Source organism: Trachypithecus francoisi, unplaced genomic scaffold, assembly GCF_009764315.1.
Source record: "Trachypithecus francoisi isolate TF-2019V2 unplaced genomic scaffold, Tfra_2.0 Lachesis_group11, whole genome shotgun sequence".
Taxonomy (NCBI): Eukaryota; Metazoa; Chordata; class Mammalia; order Primates; family Cercopithecidae; genus Trachypithecus; species Trachypithecus francoisi.
In genome coordinates, this window is record NW_022681456.1 from 65354026 (window position 1) to 65370194 (window position 16169).

Sequence of the window (16169 nt, forward strand, 5' to 3'; positions counted from 1 at the left end):
GGTCAAGGCTTCAGTGAGCTATGTTTGTGCCACTGCACTCCAGCCTGGGTGACAAGTAAGACACCATCTCAAAAAAAAAAAAAAAAAATCATATTCTACATTAAGTTCAGTAAATTTATCTAAGATAATATTTCATTAATCAGAAATTATTAACTATTATTTTCACAAAACAATAATGAATGCAATAGTAATTCTGAGTTCACAGAAAATCCTGAAGACATGACTCAAAGAAAATAAAAACTGGCATTACCGGGTAGTTTTTTTTTGTCTAAATGTGTTCACTATATTAAACATCAAAATGCAAATAACTGATTTAATTATCCAACATTCTGGATTGCCTGCAACATTCTTCCTAAGATTCAACTGTAGATATTACTGATCCAAATTATGAACAAGGGTTATTCTAAAAAATCACTGAGGAAACTAAAAAGCATAACAAAATGATAAATTTATGTATTAAAAAGAAAATTCTTGTTTACTTGGTGCTGAGATTTATTGAGAACATACTCCATCATCCCAAGAACTGTGTTGGTCAGAAAAGAAAATCTAAGAAATGACATCTTCCATTAACACTACTGTAATACAGCATTCAACATTCGACATCCATAAATAATATACTGAGTGTCTAATATGTGTTAGGCACTATTCTAGGCATTGGGAATATAAAGCAGTGAACAAAATACTCTGTCCTCAGAATTTATAATCCAGAGTGAAGGGCACAGAGGGGGAAACAAAGTCAATATAAAGTGTCAGGTGTGATAATTAGTATGGAGGGGAAAAAACCAAACGAGATAAAAACAGATGGTTTTGTACGGGGTGGTTATGAAGGGCTTCTATTAAGGTGAATCTATATAGCTCAGTACACAGAGTCCTGTCAATGGATTGGTATTAAATTTTGTTTTTAACAAAAGACTACCATTAGGCTTTGTCCTGTTGAGCATTTAAAAAAATCATCTTTGGGCCGGGCGCGGTGGCTCATGCCTGTAATCCCAGCACTCTGGGAGGCTGAGGCAGGCAGATCACGAGGTCAAGGAGATGGAGACCATCCTGACTAACATGGTGAAACCCCGTCTCTACTAAAAATACAAAAATTAGCCGGGTGTGGTGGCGGGCACCTGTAATACCAGCTACTCAGGAGCCTGAGGCAGGAGAACTGCTTGAACCCAGGAGGCAGAGGTTGCAGTGAGCCGAGACTGCGCCACTGCACTCCAGCCTGGCAACAGAGCAAGACTCAGTATCAAAAAAAAAAAAAAAAAAAAAAAAAATCTTTGGTGGGGTGACATGCTAATTAGTTAAATTTGGATTTGGGAGTCAGAGATTTATCCAGCCCCTTCCTCTGCAAAAAGTGGCAAAAATGGGATTTCTGGAGAAGTCTAAATGTAGTTGGTTTAATGAGGTGCTGTTTTTCAATATGTACAAAATGCCCTTTGGTGATTTCCCGTGCCAGCTCTTTAGAGGAGGACATTTCTCTCTTTTCCTCAACTGTGCAACAAGAACAACACAGAATCAGGACAGCATATTTCAAGATGCAGTTCTTAGGAGGTGTCAAGGAAATGTCTCTGAAGCATTCTTGCACTAACTCAGCCCACAGTGATCATTCTCCTTCATGACAAGTTATACCAAATACTTTAGGACTTGATTATGTATTACCTTGTACTATTTTCTAAGGAGACAACAAGCTGTAATAAGTAACATTAATTTTGAATTTAAGAAGCTCTATTTAAAAAGTTGTTTATCTTGAGATAAATCACTTAATTCTCGGTTTCCAGATTCCTTGTCTATAAAAAGACGGAATGAGGGAAGGGGGAATATTGAACACTCAGATGCTTTACATCAGCCAGCTAACCATGTAAATGCCTGAAGCAGTAAGGTCTTATTAGGTAATAACGTGGACTGTGGTCAAGTAGAGAGTGAATGCTTTATAAGTAAAGTCATTTGAATTCTAAAAATTATGAATATTGCATAAACCAACAAAATCAATTTGAGAGATAAGAGATCTGAACCCTGGTCTAGCAGTTTTTGACGTCTAGACTAGATCCCTAAAGTCCCTTTCAATTATAAAATGTTTTGTTACAATGATGTTACATGCACCAGACTTTGAAGAATTAAACATAAATGGAATTTTAAAAGCATCTTAGGTTGGGCATGGTGACTCATGTCTGTAATTCCAGCACTTTGCGGGGCCGAGGTGGACAGATCACTTTAAGTCAGGAGTTCGACACTAGCTGGCCAACATGGTGAAACCCTGCCTATACTAAAAAATACAAAAATTTGCTGGGCATGATGGTGCACGCCTGTAATCCCAGGTGCTCAGGAGGCTGAGGCAGGAGAATCATTTGAACCTGGAAGGCCGAGGCTGCAGTGAGCCAAGATTGCGCCACTACACTCCAGCCTAGGCGGACAGAGGAGACTCTGTCTCAAAAAATAAAAATAAAAAGTTGAGCAGTGATACTTAACTGAAGGAATAGCAGTTCTCTTTAGTGTATTAAGTGGCAGCTCAAACCACTGACATTACTATTATTATGTCTCAAAAAAAAGTTATATTCCTTAATTACTATAAAAAATATAAATTGCATTGGTAATAAAATGTAATGATAATCTAAATATTCCTTCTCTAACTTCATAATGGTGGTTTGGTATTATAGATATATTAGGGTCATTATCTTTCAAAAACAATACACATTTTAAAAAGGAGTGAAAATAAACATAAGACAACATCCTTACTCCTAAGGTATGCACAACTGGGAAAACCCATTAAGATTAGTGGGCATTCAACCAGGACAAGATGCAACCACATTTTCTTTTACCTTCTCACAAGCTAGTCCAAGATGCTTTATGCAATAAAAGCAATATAACTAAAAATTAGGGCACAGACATGACATCCTCTCTCAGGAAACACACTTCTCTTCAAATAATACCACAAATAAAGAGACTGCGTAAGAGATTATACAAATTGGTTACAGAAATTAAGACTGGGAAGTAAAATATAAAAAGTAAAAACAAGTGACTACCAAGGAAAAAATCTATATACCAAATATACAAAAAATGTGGACTAGTGAGACAAGTGTCACCAGAAAGTACTATAAAACATAAAAGCCAACAACAGATTACCTTTAAAGACTGCTTTAATCCTATCCAGGATAAAACACAGACCAATGGAATTTTAAAAACTTTAAATTTATATTAATCCAATTAACAAAATTTGCATCCAAGATTACCTTAAAAACTTGGAATCCAAAATCTTGAAAAGCAAACAAATTAACTCATAAAAAAAATGGACCCGTATTTAAGTAACATAAAGCAATTCTACATTTTAAGAAGATGAAACTAAGTGACATTTTAAGAGACTTCCTTAACCGAGTGAGACTAGTTCACAATTGGTAAATAAAGAAATCGTGGGGCTGGTTTGAGGCCCAAACTCAGTTTTTCCTTATACACTTAAAAGTAGATACTATATCATCTTTGGAGCTCAGGGTGGTAAAACATGAAATCTGGAAATAAGGAGACCAAAACTAGCTACGTAATTTACCAGGGGGTGGTCATTTATTTCTAGGCTGGCGTCTTTTATTTATTTATTTTTTTTGAAACGGAGTTTTACTCTTGTCGCCCAGGCTGGAGTGTAGTCACTGATGTGATCTCAGCTCACTGCAACCTCAGCCTCCCTGGTTCAACTGATTCTCCTCTCCCAGCCTCCCAACCAGCTGGGATTACAGGCACGTGCCACCACACCTGGCTAATTTTATATTTTTAGTAGAGGTGGGGTTTCACCATGTTGGCCAGGCTGATCTTGAACTCTTGACCTCAGGTGATCCACCCGCCTCAGCCTCCCAAACTGCTGGGATTACTGGTGTAAGCCACTGCACGTGGCCTCTAGGCTGGTGTCTTAATCTGTGAAATACGGACAATAATAATACTGACTGTACAGAGTTGAAGGACAGATTAAATAAGAATGTACACTGTTGATAAAAGCATTAAATGTTAGTTATTACCATCATCAAGCAGCTGCAGGGTAGTCCTTATGTTGGTGTCCACTATTCAGTCTATAAATGTTTGCTGAATAAACATCAATAATTCATTTCCAGCAAATGACAGAAGTATAGACTTTTAAAAGATGAGTAATAAGTTATCTTTTTATAGGTAAATTGCAATTTAAGTTCATATCAATTATTGATAGATGCCATGAATCCCAACTGAAGATGAAATACACAAATCTTGGCATTAAAAAAAGGAGGGACAGGCCGGGTGTGGTGGCTCACGCCTGGAATCTCAACACTTTGGGAGGCCAAGGTGGGTGGATCACCTGAGGTCAGGAGTTCCAGACGAGCCTGGCCAACATGGTGAAACTCCATCTCTACTAAAAATACAAAAATTAGCTGGGCGTGATGGCATACACCTGTAATCCCAGCTACTCAGGAGGCTGAGGCAGGAGAATTGCTTGAACAGAGACTCTGTCTCAAAAAAAAAAAAAGTAGGGATAGGCATGGTGACTCACACCTGTACAACTCCAGCATTTTGGGAGGCTGAAGTGGGAAGACTGCTCAAGACTAGTCTGGACAACACAGCAAAACCACACTTTTATAAAAAATTTATAAAGTAGCTGGGTGTGGTGGTACGTGCCTAGAGTCCTAGCTGCTCAAAAGAATGAGGTGGGAGGATCACTTAAGCCCACGAATTGGAGGTTACAGTGAGCTATGATTGCATTACTGCACTCTAGCATGGGTGACGCAAGACCTTGTTTCTAAAACAAACAACAAAAAAATAGTTCTTATACTTGCCTTCTAGGAATTACAGTCCAGTAGAAATGCCCTGCAGCAGAAACGCTAGTGTTAAAACCAACTTCTGGGTTCCAGAGACAACTGCTCTTAACTTTATAACCTAATTTATTTAAATCTCATTAATAAATGAAAAAGTAGCTTATAAGAATCAAATCCTTGAAAAGCAATAAGCAACATTTAAAAAGCGTGATTTCTTTCCCTTAAAATATGACAAAAAATAGCTGAGTGCAGTGGCTTATGCCTGTAATCCCACGACTGTGGAAGGCCGAGGCGGGCAGATCACCTGAGGTCAGGAGTTTGAGACTAGCCTGGCCAACATGGTGAAGCCCCAACTCTACTAAAAATATAAAACAAACAAACAAAATATTACCCAGGCGTGGTGGCGGGCGCTTGTAGTCCCAGCTACTCAGGAGGCTGAAGCAGGAGAATCACTTGAACCTGGGAGGCAGAATTTGCAGTAAGTAGAGATTGTGCCACTGCACTCAAGCCTGAGCAACAGAGCAAGACTTGGTATTAAAAAAAAAAAAAAAAAAAAAATCTCTGCATGGGTATAACCAAAACGGAAATTTTGCAAAACACTGGTGACAAGCGGTTCTCCAATCTCAAGCTGTTTAGCTACTGCACTCACCCTCCCAACGCCAGTTTGAAATTCTGTGATCCTAAATTATAAAAAGAGGCCTAAGTAGGCCAGGCACACTGGCTCATGCTTGTAATCCCAGCACTTTGGGAGGCCAAGGTGGGTGGACTGCTTGAGGTCAGGAATTCGAGATCAGCCTGGCCAATGTGGTGAAACCCCGTCTCTACTAAAATACAAAAATTAGCCAGGTGAGGTGGTGAGCCCCTGTAATCCCAGCTATTAGGGAGGCTGAGGCAGGTGAATTGCTTGTACTCAAGAGGCAGAGGCTGCAGTGAGCCAAGATTGCACCACTGCACTCCAGCCTGGGTGACAGAGTGAGACTCTCAGAAAAAAAAAAAAAAAAAAAGGCCTTAAGTACTGGTTCCTGAAGTCAGGTAACATTACTTCTCTCACTGCACTTTCTGGAAGAGAAGATACTTGATTTCTCCTTTCCACCTCCAACTCCAAAAGTAACATTTTAATAGCTAAAGAGGATAACTGTGTTCTCTTCTCATTCCCAAATAAAATCAACTAATTCAACTGTCAGATGGACCTGTTATGAATCTGTTGAACACAATAACAGACTTTAAAAATTCTTTTTGAAGGAAAAAATAACGGGCCCAAACACTACCTCTCCTACCCTCTTTTAAAAATAAAACTTCTAACAAGGAACTATAAAATAAATAGAAAGCTGCTAAAATGAAGACTGCTTATCATATTTACTTTGAGTTGTCTGCCTCTCTCATAATGAGGACACATGGAAAATGTTTCCAATCTTACTCATTCTGCCAAGAAAGATCTCCTGTGAACAAGAGTTCTAAATCTAGAAAGTGTAAAATTTGTAGATTATCAGACTGTATATAGCATTTTCTCTATTCTGACCATATTTATAATACCTCAAGTAGGAAAAAATTCCCTTGCCCTTTCCATGGATTAACACTGCTAGTAAATCAAGTTTTCTCCATTAATTACACCAACTTTCTCACTGAAATATTCAACAACATATAATTTGACATGCAACGTAAGGTTAACTTTTACAGTTTTCTTTTTTTTTTTTTTTTTTGAGACAGAGTCTTGCTTAGTCGCCCAGGCTGGAGTGCGGTGGCACGATCTCGGCTCACTGCAAGCTCCGCTCCCAGGTTCACGCCATTGTCCTGCCTCAGCCTCCCAAGTAGCTGGGACTACAGGTGCCCACCACTATGCCCAGCTAATTTTTTTTGTATTTTTAGTAGAGACGGGGTTTCACCGTGTTAGCCAGAATGGTCTCGATCTCCTGATCTCGTGATCCGCCCGTCTCGGCCTCCCAAAGTGCTGGGATTACAGGCGTGAGCCACCACGCCAGGCCTTACAGTTTTATTTCTATAGTTACCTTTTCATTTTCAGTTCAGTATTTGGTCATGTATGGTAGAATATAAACAATTTATCAATAATCTGACAAATGCAGAAGAACCAGTTTAATAGATTTCTCACCTGACACAATAGATAAGCAAAAATAGTTAAGTGATTTTTAAAAAAAGGAGAGACCAATTTCAAAAACAGGTAAAAAAATAATAATGTAGGCTCAAGATCACCTTATTAGTTTCTATCAGATCTTTCCAAATAGGCGTACTTATGCAGAACTCCTCCCTGCTCCCAATTCTCTAGAGGTGACTAAAAAAAAAAGTCATTCTTTTCCTGTCATCTGAACTAGCAGTAAAATCTATAGGGATGCATACTGACTCAGTATAGGCTTTAGATCCCATTGTCTGGGTTGGAATCAGTTCTACTAAGTATTAGTTGAGTGGCTTTGGTTATGATATTTTAAACTCTGTCTCATTTCCTCATTTGAAAATGGAAATACGAGTATCTACTTCTTACGGTTTTTAAAGACTCAAATGAAATAACTTACCCTATGCAAAATGTGTAGCACAATGAGTAACACATAGGAAGTAGTTGGTAAATGTTAATTTGCTATTTTTAAAAATTACATCTATCTAGGTGTTTACAGTGCTTAAGACACCTAAAGGACTTCAATAGCATACTATTTTAATAGGTAACTGTATACCTGGGAGTTGTCATGGATTCTTCTCTCCATTATCAAGTCTGATTCATTCCACCTTGGTATTTCTGGAATCAATTCCATTCTCTCTACTCCACTACCTTACAGTGGGCCTTATTATTTCTTACACAGGAAAAGGAGGATACAAGAGGCAATGAGAAAACATTAATTTGCTTTACACTTCAATTTCAATGACCAGATTAGAGATGTTTAGGTTTTTTGAGACAAGAGTCTTACTCTGTTGCCCAGGCTGGAGTGCAGTGGCATGATCTCAACTCACTGCAACCTCCACCTCCCAAGTTCAAGTGATTCTCCTGTCTCAGCCTCCTCAGTAGATGGGACTACGGGCACACACCACCATGCCTGGCTAATTTTCGTATTTTTTTAGTAAAGACGAGGTTTCACCATATTGGGCAGGCTGGTCTCGAACTCCTGACCTCGTGATCCGCCTGCCTCGGCCCCCCAAAGTGCTGGGATTACAGCTGTGAGCCATCGCACCAGGATGAGATATTAGTTTTAACTGTAACAAAGAGGTTGTGTGGCCCAGAAATCAGAGGAAAAACAAATGTGACAACTACATATTAAGGCCCAGAAGACACTCTGTTTTATAAATTAAAATGTTCAGTATTTGCACTGTGTTAGCTCACAATCAAGCAGGGTCTACAGAATAAAGTGCTTGCTGTGGATGCACAGAAGAGAACAATTATCTACCTATAAAGAACTATCAGGCAAGGCTTCCTAAGTGGATATTTAAACCAGACCAGTGGATATATAAATCATTAGGGAATAGGGGAGTTCACTTCGAAAGTGAGGGCACTCTGGGGAATGGGATGAGTATGACTGAAGTCATCAAGTCATGAGTGGTGGGGGGTTTGGTGGAGGTATGGGGGAATTTATTCTGTGATAATAAATCTCAACTTAGTTTTAAGGTTTTAGATGTAAGGTGTCACCCCAATGAACTTTGATGTTTTTCCCAGCTTATGAGAAATAGAAATATGAATAGAAAAAAATACTGCACAAAACTGAAAAACTTTCTAACTTAGTGAGCTTCTCACAATAAAACACACAGTGAGTAGCTTGTATTGTACAATAAACCATAACATATAAAAATCACTTGCCAGCTGGGCATGACAAATCACATCTACAGGCCCAGTTACTTGAGTCTTGCTTGAGTGGGATGACTGCTTGAGGCCAGGAGTTCCAAACCAGCCTAGACAACATAGTGAGACATCATCTCTAAAAAAATCATTAGCCCACACAGTGCCTATCATCTCTGGACTTGTTCCCATTTCCTCTTTATCTGAAGCCTTTGGTAAAAAGGAGAGTTACGTATCTTACATCCTATTTTTAATTTCTCTAGCAATAAATACCACTGTTGTGGTCAAACCACTGCCACCATTTACTCCATATTCTTTTAGGTTCTACTCTAAAAAAAACTATGTCTACTAAACATAAACCAAAACTACCGAAGAGTCCCTCTATGAAAAGGACATCATTCTTTTTCAACTTTAGTCAAAATTTTCCCACATTTTGGTCTTTTTTATCATCTGAATCTGATCTTTACATTTCTACATATGAATATAACCTTCCAAACATTTGCTTAAAAGGCACAAGTAATTTTTCTGTTAATCAAAAAAAAATTTTTTTGTTTGGCTGGGCATAGCGGCTCAGACCTGTAATCCTAACACATTGGGAGACTGAGGCAGGAGGATCACTTGAGGCCAGGAATTCGAGACCAGCCTGGCCAACATGGCAAAACCCTGTCTCTAATAAAAATACAAAAATTAGTCGGGGCATGGTCTCACACACCCTGCAGTCCCAGCTCCTCATGAGACTAAGGCCCAAGAATTGAACTTGGGAGGCGGAGGTTGCAGTGAGTCAAGACTGCAGCTGCACTCCAGCCTGGGTGACAACCAAACTGTCTGAAAAAACAAAACAAAATCCAAAACCCAAAAAACTCACAAGTTTTCTTCATGTTCATTTTATGTGTTTATTTTTTAAAAAGAAAAAAAAAACCTGCAGTAAAGCACTGATACGCAAAAAAGATGGCTACATCACAAAGTGCAATCAGGGTGACCAATGGTCCAGGTTTAAGCACTGAACGTCTCATGTCTGAGGAAACTCTCCATCCTGGGCAAACCAGAATGGTTGGCCATTTTAGGTGGAATACGTTCTGACAGGAATTTGCTTCTTATTTCATATTCTTAAAGACGGATGAAACATACCTGCTCTCAAAAAGCTTACAATTTTGTAGGAAAAAATGGAGACACAAAAATATGAAAAATATCATGAGATGTACAAAATACTATGGGAGTTCAGAAGGAGATATTAGGAGATTTATGAAGGAGGTGGCAAAAAAAAAAAAAAGTTACAATATTTCAATAGGAAAGAACATACCAGGGATAAGAAAAGTGAGAGCAAAGGCACAAAAGACAGCATCACATGGGAACATTAATTAGACTATAGTGGGAAAAGCAGTCTGACTTGCTTACAGGGCACAAAGGAATAGGAAAATAAAAATAGGAGTCTTCAGTTAAGATTAAGGAGATTTCTGAGTATCAGTGAAGAGCTCTGACTCATTTAATAAGCAACAACAGACATTTTGAAGATAAACATGAATACTAAGAAAACTAAAGATACTTTTAAATTAACGAAAGAAGTTCTAACAGTAGAAAGCTGAACAATGTATCTAGGCACGGTAAGCATTTCATTAAAATATGAGTAATATGTGATATATTTTTAAAATGTATAAGGTTGATTTGCAACAAAAACATATATTAAAATGGTGAAAAACAAAAAATGAGGTCAGAAATAGCATACCAAATGAAGAAAATGCAAGAAATTGACATAAGGGATAGTTAAGAAACTGGTAATTCCAGCTTTATTCAGTATTATATGGACATTAAGTATCTGCTAAGTGCAGCCAGTGTAGATATCATATGCAAACATTTTTGGTTCCCTATTTTTTATAACAGGATATTAATTTTGATACCACGGCATCTAATATCTAAGACACGCTGAAGTTACACTTAGTTATACCACTATCACAGAATATAGCACTTGCGGTATTTGCCTATGAACTCACATGTATTAACAAATAAAGCAGATGCATGGGGCAGGCCCCATTTTTCCCTCAAAAAAGTACTTCGAATCTGCAAAGTGCATGAAAAAAACCATATGCAGGCTGGATGCAGTGGTTGACACGTGCAATCCTCGGGCAACAAGGCGAAACCCCACTCGTACAAAAAATACACAAAATTAGGTAGGCGTGGTGGCATATGCCTATAGTTTCAGCTACCCGGGAGGATGGGAGGTCAAAGGATCACCTGAGCCTGGGGAGGCTGAGGTTGCAGTGAGCTGTGATAGCGCCACTTCACTCCAGCCTGGGTAACAGAGACCCTGTCTCAAAACAAACAAGCAAACAAAAAGACACCCCAAAACCAAAAAAAGCAAAAAGCCCCAAAACCATACTCAGTTAAGGGTTAAATACCTCATGACCTGGGGCCTACATGTAATGATTATTGCTATATAATCAAAACTTAACACAGTGCCCAGAATATGGAAGACATCTAATTATTTGTTGAATTAATTAAAACCAGTTTCTTGCCCTAGGAGAGGTCGGCAAACTAGAACTCCCAGGCCAAATCCCATTTGCTCCCTGTTTTTTTTTTTTTTTTCGGTAAATAAAATTTTGTTGGAACACAGTTACACTCATAAAGTTGTAATGGAACATAGTTCATTTGTTGTGTCTTGTCCATGGTTGGCTTCAGGCTACAATAGCAGAGGTGAATGGCTATGATAAGAGATTATGTATGGTTAACAAGACTTAAAATAGTTATCTGGTCCTTTACAGAAAAAGTTTGCCAACACTTTCACTATAGGCAAGAGCCTGGAAAAGACGAGGATAGACCCTGCCCATTAACTCAGAGGTGGCAAATGGGTTTTAGCTTAGTCATCAACTCAAAATGTTAATAGCTACCTGTAGCTAAGTGCAGTGTTGAGAATGATTTTTGAGATCAACTAACACTCAAAGGGAAAAAGAATCTAGTTCTCAATTACCAATGGCTACTGTGGTTTAAGTGAAGGAGAGAAACGGTTGTCTTAATGATTCCAAAAATATTTGAAAATTTCTGCTGTAGAGTATTTTAAATATCTAGCACTGTTGTCTGATGGTTTTACAAAAATGAATAAATTAGCTGCAAAATATATGCCAAACAATCCCCTCAAAACAAATCAAAACACCTATAAAGAATTACTGAGAATGATCATGCTGAATGCTGAAGTCTATCTACCAAAACCAGTGATTTCTGGCACAGATAGCTATCATTTTTATAACATTCATTCAACATCTCTATGTGACAGGTACATTATTCACTTAGTTAACAGATTAAGATCACTCATGAGGATAAAATAGTATGTGTAAAGGGAAACTACAACAAGAAGGTTTAAGTCCCCAGTATACATAAAAACTTTAAGATTTAAAGATAAATTGAAAAGGACAGCTTGGTAAAACATATTTTACATTTAAAATGAAAATCTAATCTGTCAATTTCGTGCATTTAGATTCTCCAAGTGGTTAAAATACACATGGTCTAACACCAAAGTATTCACGCCACTGGGGTTCTGAAGTTTCTCTTCAGATTATTTTAGAAAAATCTATTGTTAACCAATAAATATATTACTAATCTGGAACAATTACAAGTCTGTATGGTGCTTTTAAAGCACTTACCATGTCCTTTCATACATTAAATTTCATTCAATCTTCAGAGCAACAATGAAGATAAGGTATTGTCTTTAGATAAAGGATTTGGCTGGGGACAGGGGCTCACGCCTGTAATCCTAGCACTTTGGGGACTGGAGTAGGTAGATGGCTTGAGCTCAAGAGTTTGATACCAGACTGGGAAACATTGTGAACCTCTGCCTCTACAAAAAATACAAAAAATTACCTGGGCATGGTGGTGCACGCCTGTGGCCCCAGCTACTTGGGGGGGCTGAGGTGAGAGGATCACCTGAGCCCACGGAGACTGAGGCTGCAGTGAGTCGTGACTGCACCACTACACTTCAGCCTGGGCAACAGAGTGAGACTTGTCTCAAAATAGATAGATAACCAAATAACTAAATAAATAAATAAATAAATAAAAATAGATAAAGGATTTGAGATTCAGATTACTTACCTGAGGTTGCAGAACCACAAGACTGTAGATTTAGGATTAGAATACAGACTAATGCTGTCCAACAGAGATTCCTGTGATAATGTTCTAGCTGGACTGCCCAGTATAGTAGCCACTAGCCACAGATGACTATCAAGCACTTGAAACGTGGTTAGTGTAACTGTAAAACTAAAATTTTGATTTTATTTAATTTCAATTAAAACTCTTTCTACACTTTTGGATTTCTGCTTATGAAACTACTGAACAAGGCATCCAGAGCTTCAATATTCATGAAAAGCTTGGATCTACCAAAAGTGTCATCATCAAGGCCTATTTCTGGAAAAGCAGCTTGCCCCAGTCTCGTTGTACTTTTCTCTCACAACGATACCACTCATTTTCTTCACGTAAATATCCCTTTGAAAAGTTTTCGCTAAATTTTCTAAAGTCATGCATCGGACAAGGTTTCCTCTGTTGGAAGTTATACAAATCACATTTACATATAAAAATAAGTCATTAAAAAATATCAAGCAACTTACAAAATTACTGTGGAAACTAGAGAATGAAGGTGGAAGCTACTATAGCCATAAACACCCAAAACCATATTACAAAATTGGCCAGGTGAGGAAACTGCTGTCACATCACTAACAGTAGATGCTTCAGTTTATATCAGTTGTTTCTGCAGCAGAAAACTGATTTGTGGTGTACAACAACCAAGAGGAAAAGAGAAATCCATCAGAAATTTATCATCTCTTCCATCTCAAGTGAAAGTACGTGTAATTTTGTGGGGCCTATGTCAAGTACTTGTGCCCTAGCTGCAAGGGAGGCTGTAAAAGCTAGCATCTGGCATCTTCGTTTTCTTCTTTTTAAGAGACAGGGTCTCATTCTGTTACCCAGGCTGGAGTTCAGAGGCGCAATCATAGCTCACTACAGCCTCAACTTCTGGGCTCAAGCGATCTATCCACCTCAATATCCTAAGTAGCTGAACTATAGGTGTGTGCCACATGCCCGATTAATTTTTTAAAACATTTTTTGCAGAGACAGGGTCTTGCTATGTTGCCCAGGCTGGTCTCAAACTCCTGGCCTCAAGTGATCCTCCTGCCTTGGTCTCCCAAAGTGTTGGGATTTCAGGAATGAGTCACCATTGTCTGGCCCATTTTCATATTCTATAAAGCAAGACTATCTACCAAAACTTAGGTGTGTTTTTTCAGTATACTGGGGAGTCTCTCTAAAGATAAATTAACGTACCCTGTACATCTATCTACATGATAAAAGACGCTTTTAGTCAGGTATTATGTTTCTGTTAGATGTAGTCTGGCTGGTATGGGTCATATTCCAGCATGATGTGAAGTAAGGAGCTATGCACGGGGTATTTCGAAAAGTGCATAAAACAAAGTCACTGCTGGGAATAACGAGAGGGGAAGTTTCAAGGTCAGGTCAAATTTAAATGTGAAGGCCCAGAAGCTCGGGAGAGCTAATCAATTTTAAAGTAGTGGTTGGCTACCAAACCATTTACACTTCTAACACTATTATTAGTAAAATCTCTCATTCTAGTAGGGATTGGTGTATGTGTGTGTTCTTAAAAACACCCTGCTGCAGCCTATTTAGCCAACTGAGTTCCTTTCCTCATGGGGGCCCAGTGTGCAATGCTGCAAAGAGCAACTTCCTTGGTAGTGTATGCAGCCTGTCTGTTGTATGGATTGCTTTAAGGGACCTTGGAGACCCTCCTTTCAGATGGCTGTTCATGTGTCTGACCTTGCACTACCCCAATGTAGGCTCCAAACAGGCATGTGAGGTACCTTTGGAAAGCCCCAGGGCACCGTGGCCAGGGTTCACATTGGCCAAGTTATCACGTACATCCGTACCAAGCTGCAGAACAAGGAGCATGTGATAGAGGCCCTGGGCAGGGCCAAGTTCAAGTTTCCTGGCTGCCAGAAGATCCACATCTCAAAGAAGTGGGGCTTCACCAAGTTCAATGCCAATGATTCTGAAGACATGGTGGCTGAAAAGCGGCTCATGCCAGATGGCTGTGGGGTCAAGTACACTTCCAATTGTGGCCCTCTGGACAAGCGGCAGGCCCTGCACTCATGAGGGCTTCCACTGTGCTGCCCCCTCTTAATACTTACCAATAAATTCTACTTTCTGTCCACCTAAAAAACAAAGAACAACAACAACAAAAAACACCCTGGAAAATTCTGATACTACCCTCCCTCTTCCTTAAGACCTTTACCCCTAGCCCAAAATATTAGGGGCTGTCTACTAGGGCCATTTTATTCATCTTTTTGCCTGTAAACTTCCCCAATTCAGTACAGAAAAGGGTGTCTGCTATTCCTCAGATCTCCAGATATCAGATTATTTAGTAATTTAAATAAGCTACTCAAAATGCCTTAACTTCCACAAGTCACAGATTAAAAATGAGACACTACCTCCAAAGGGATGACTTGAGACTGGGGGGAAAAAGGTTATCCAAGATGGTTCTCTATGTGCAAAATTTAAAGATACCACCAAAAACGCCCCATATTTGCTGAACAGGTTGCAAAGTAACTACAACCACCACAGAAATATCCCCATTAGTTAGGGAAAATATCTACTTTCATGTATTTCAAGCAAATACTATACTACATGCAGTTTATAAGCTGTTGGGGTAGAGGTATACAAGAAATCAGAAGTGATGAACTTTAGAGTTAGTAGATAACGGTAAGAACTCCAGAACAAAGCATACCTGTTTTCATGAATGTAAGAATGCCATAAATATTTTCTCAATGTAAATGCTTAAGTGGGGTGGTGCTTTTGCAAACCACCACCCTCCACAAGAATGAGTGAAGCTTTTTTAAAACATGATTTTACAGTCTGTTTCAACACAAGGTCGAATTCAGAAATAAACAGAATTAGTCTTTCATGAGAGGAGAAACAAATGGCTCAGAAAAACATTTTATTTCATTTTACTGTTGACCTTATAACCAGGATCAGATGACAAGCTTAATATGACGAATCCTGAATACACCTGAAACTTTTTTTTTTCTTTGAGACGGAGTCTTGCTCTATTGCCAGGCTGGAGTGCAGTGGCGCTATCTTGGCTCACTGCAATGTCCGCCTCCCGGATTCAAGCAATTCTCCTGCCTCAGCCTCCCAAGTAGCTGGGACTACAGGTGCACGCCACCACGCCCGGCTAGTTTTTGTATTTTTAGTAGAGACGGGGGTTTCACCATGTTGGCCAGGATGGTCTCGATCTCTTGACCTCGTAATCCACCCACCTCGGCCTCCCAAAGTGTTGGGATTAGAGGCGTGAGCCACCACGCCCGGCCTCATCTGAAACTTTTTAAAAGAATGCCTTGATTTTAGATTGTGGGTTCATAATCTGCGTGACATTATTACACATTCAAAATGAAACTTCAGGACCAGAATATTCCTAATGGAAAATTCCCCAGTAAACCTGCCAGAAGTTCAGAGGAGAAAAATTAACCAAATAACAAAACATAGTGGAAGCATAGGTACTTCCTATAATTTTCTCTAATAATTATTTTAGTATCCAACCTAAGCATTTATACTACCTGCTTATGCACACGCTGCTTTATGCAGCTAACTGTGTTATA

The 16169-nt window shown here is 39.0% G+C and overlaps 1 protein-coding gene and 1 non-coding gene across 3 annotated transcripts in view; one reads left to right on the forward strand and one right to left on the reverse strand.

Annotated features, from left to right (window-relative positions):
• The window catches only part of RAP1B (RAP1B, member of RAS oncogene family), a 46922-nt gene that overhangs the window by 20130 nt on the left and 10623 nt on the right, over positions 1-16169 (reverse strand). The gene's annotated exons all lie outside the window — the stretch shown is intronic.
• LOC117091218 lies at positions 14170-14303 on the forward strand. The gene has a single exon (XR_004440326.1). It is a non-coding gene; the product is annotated as a small nucleolar RNA SNORA70 (small nucleolar RNA).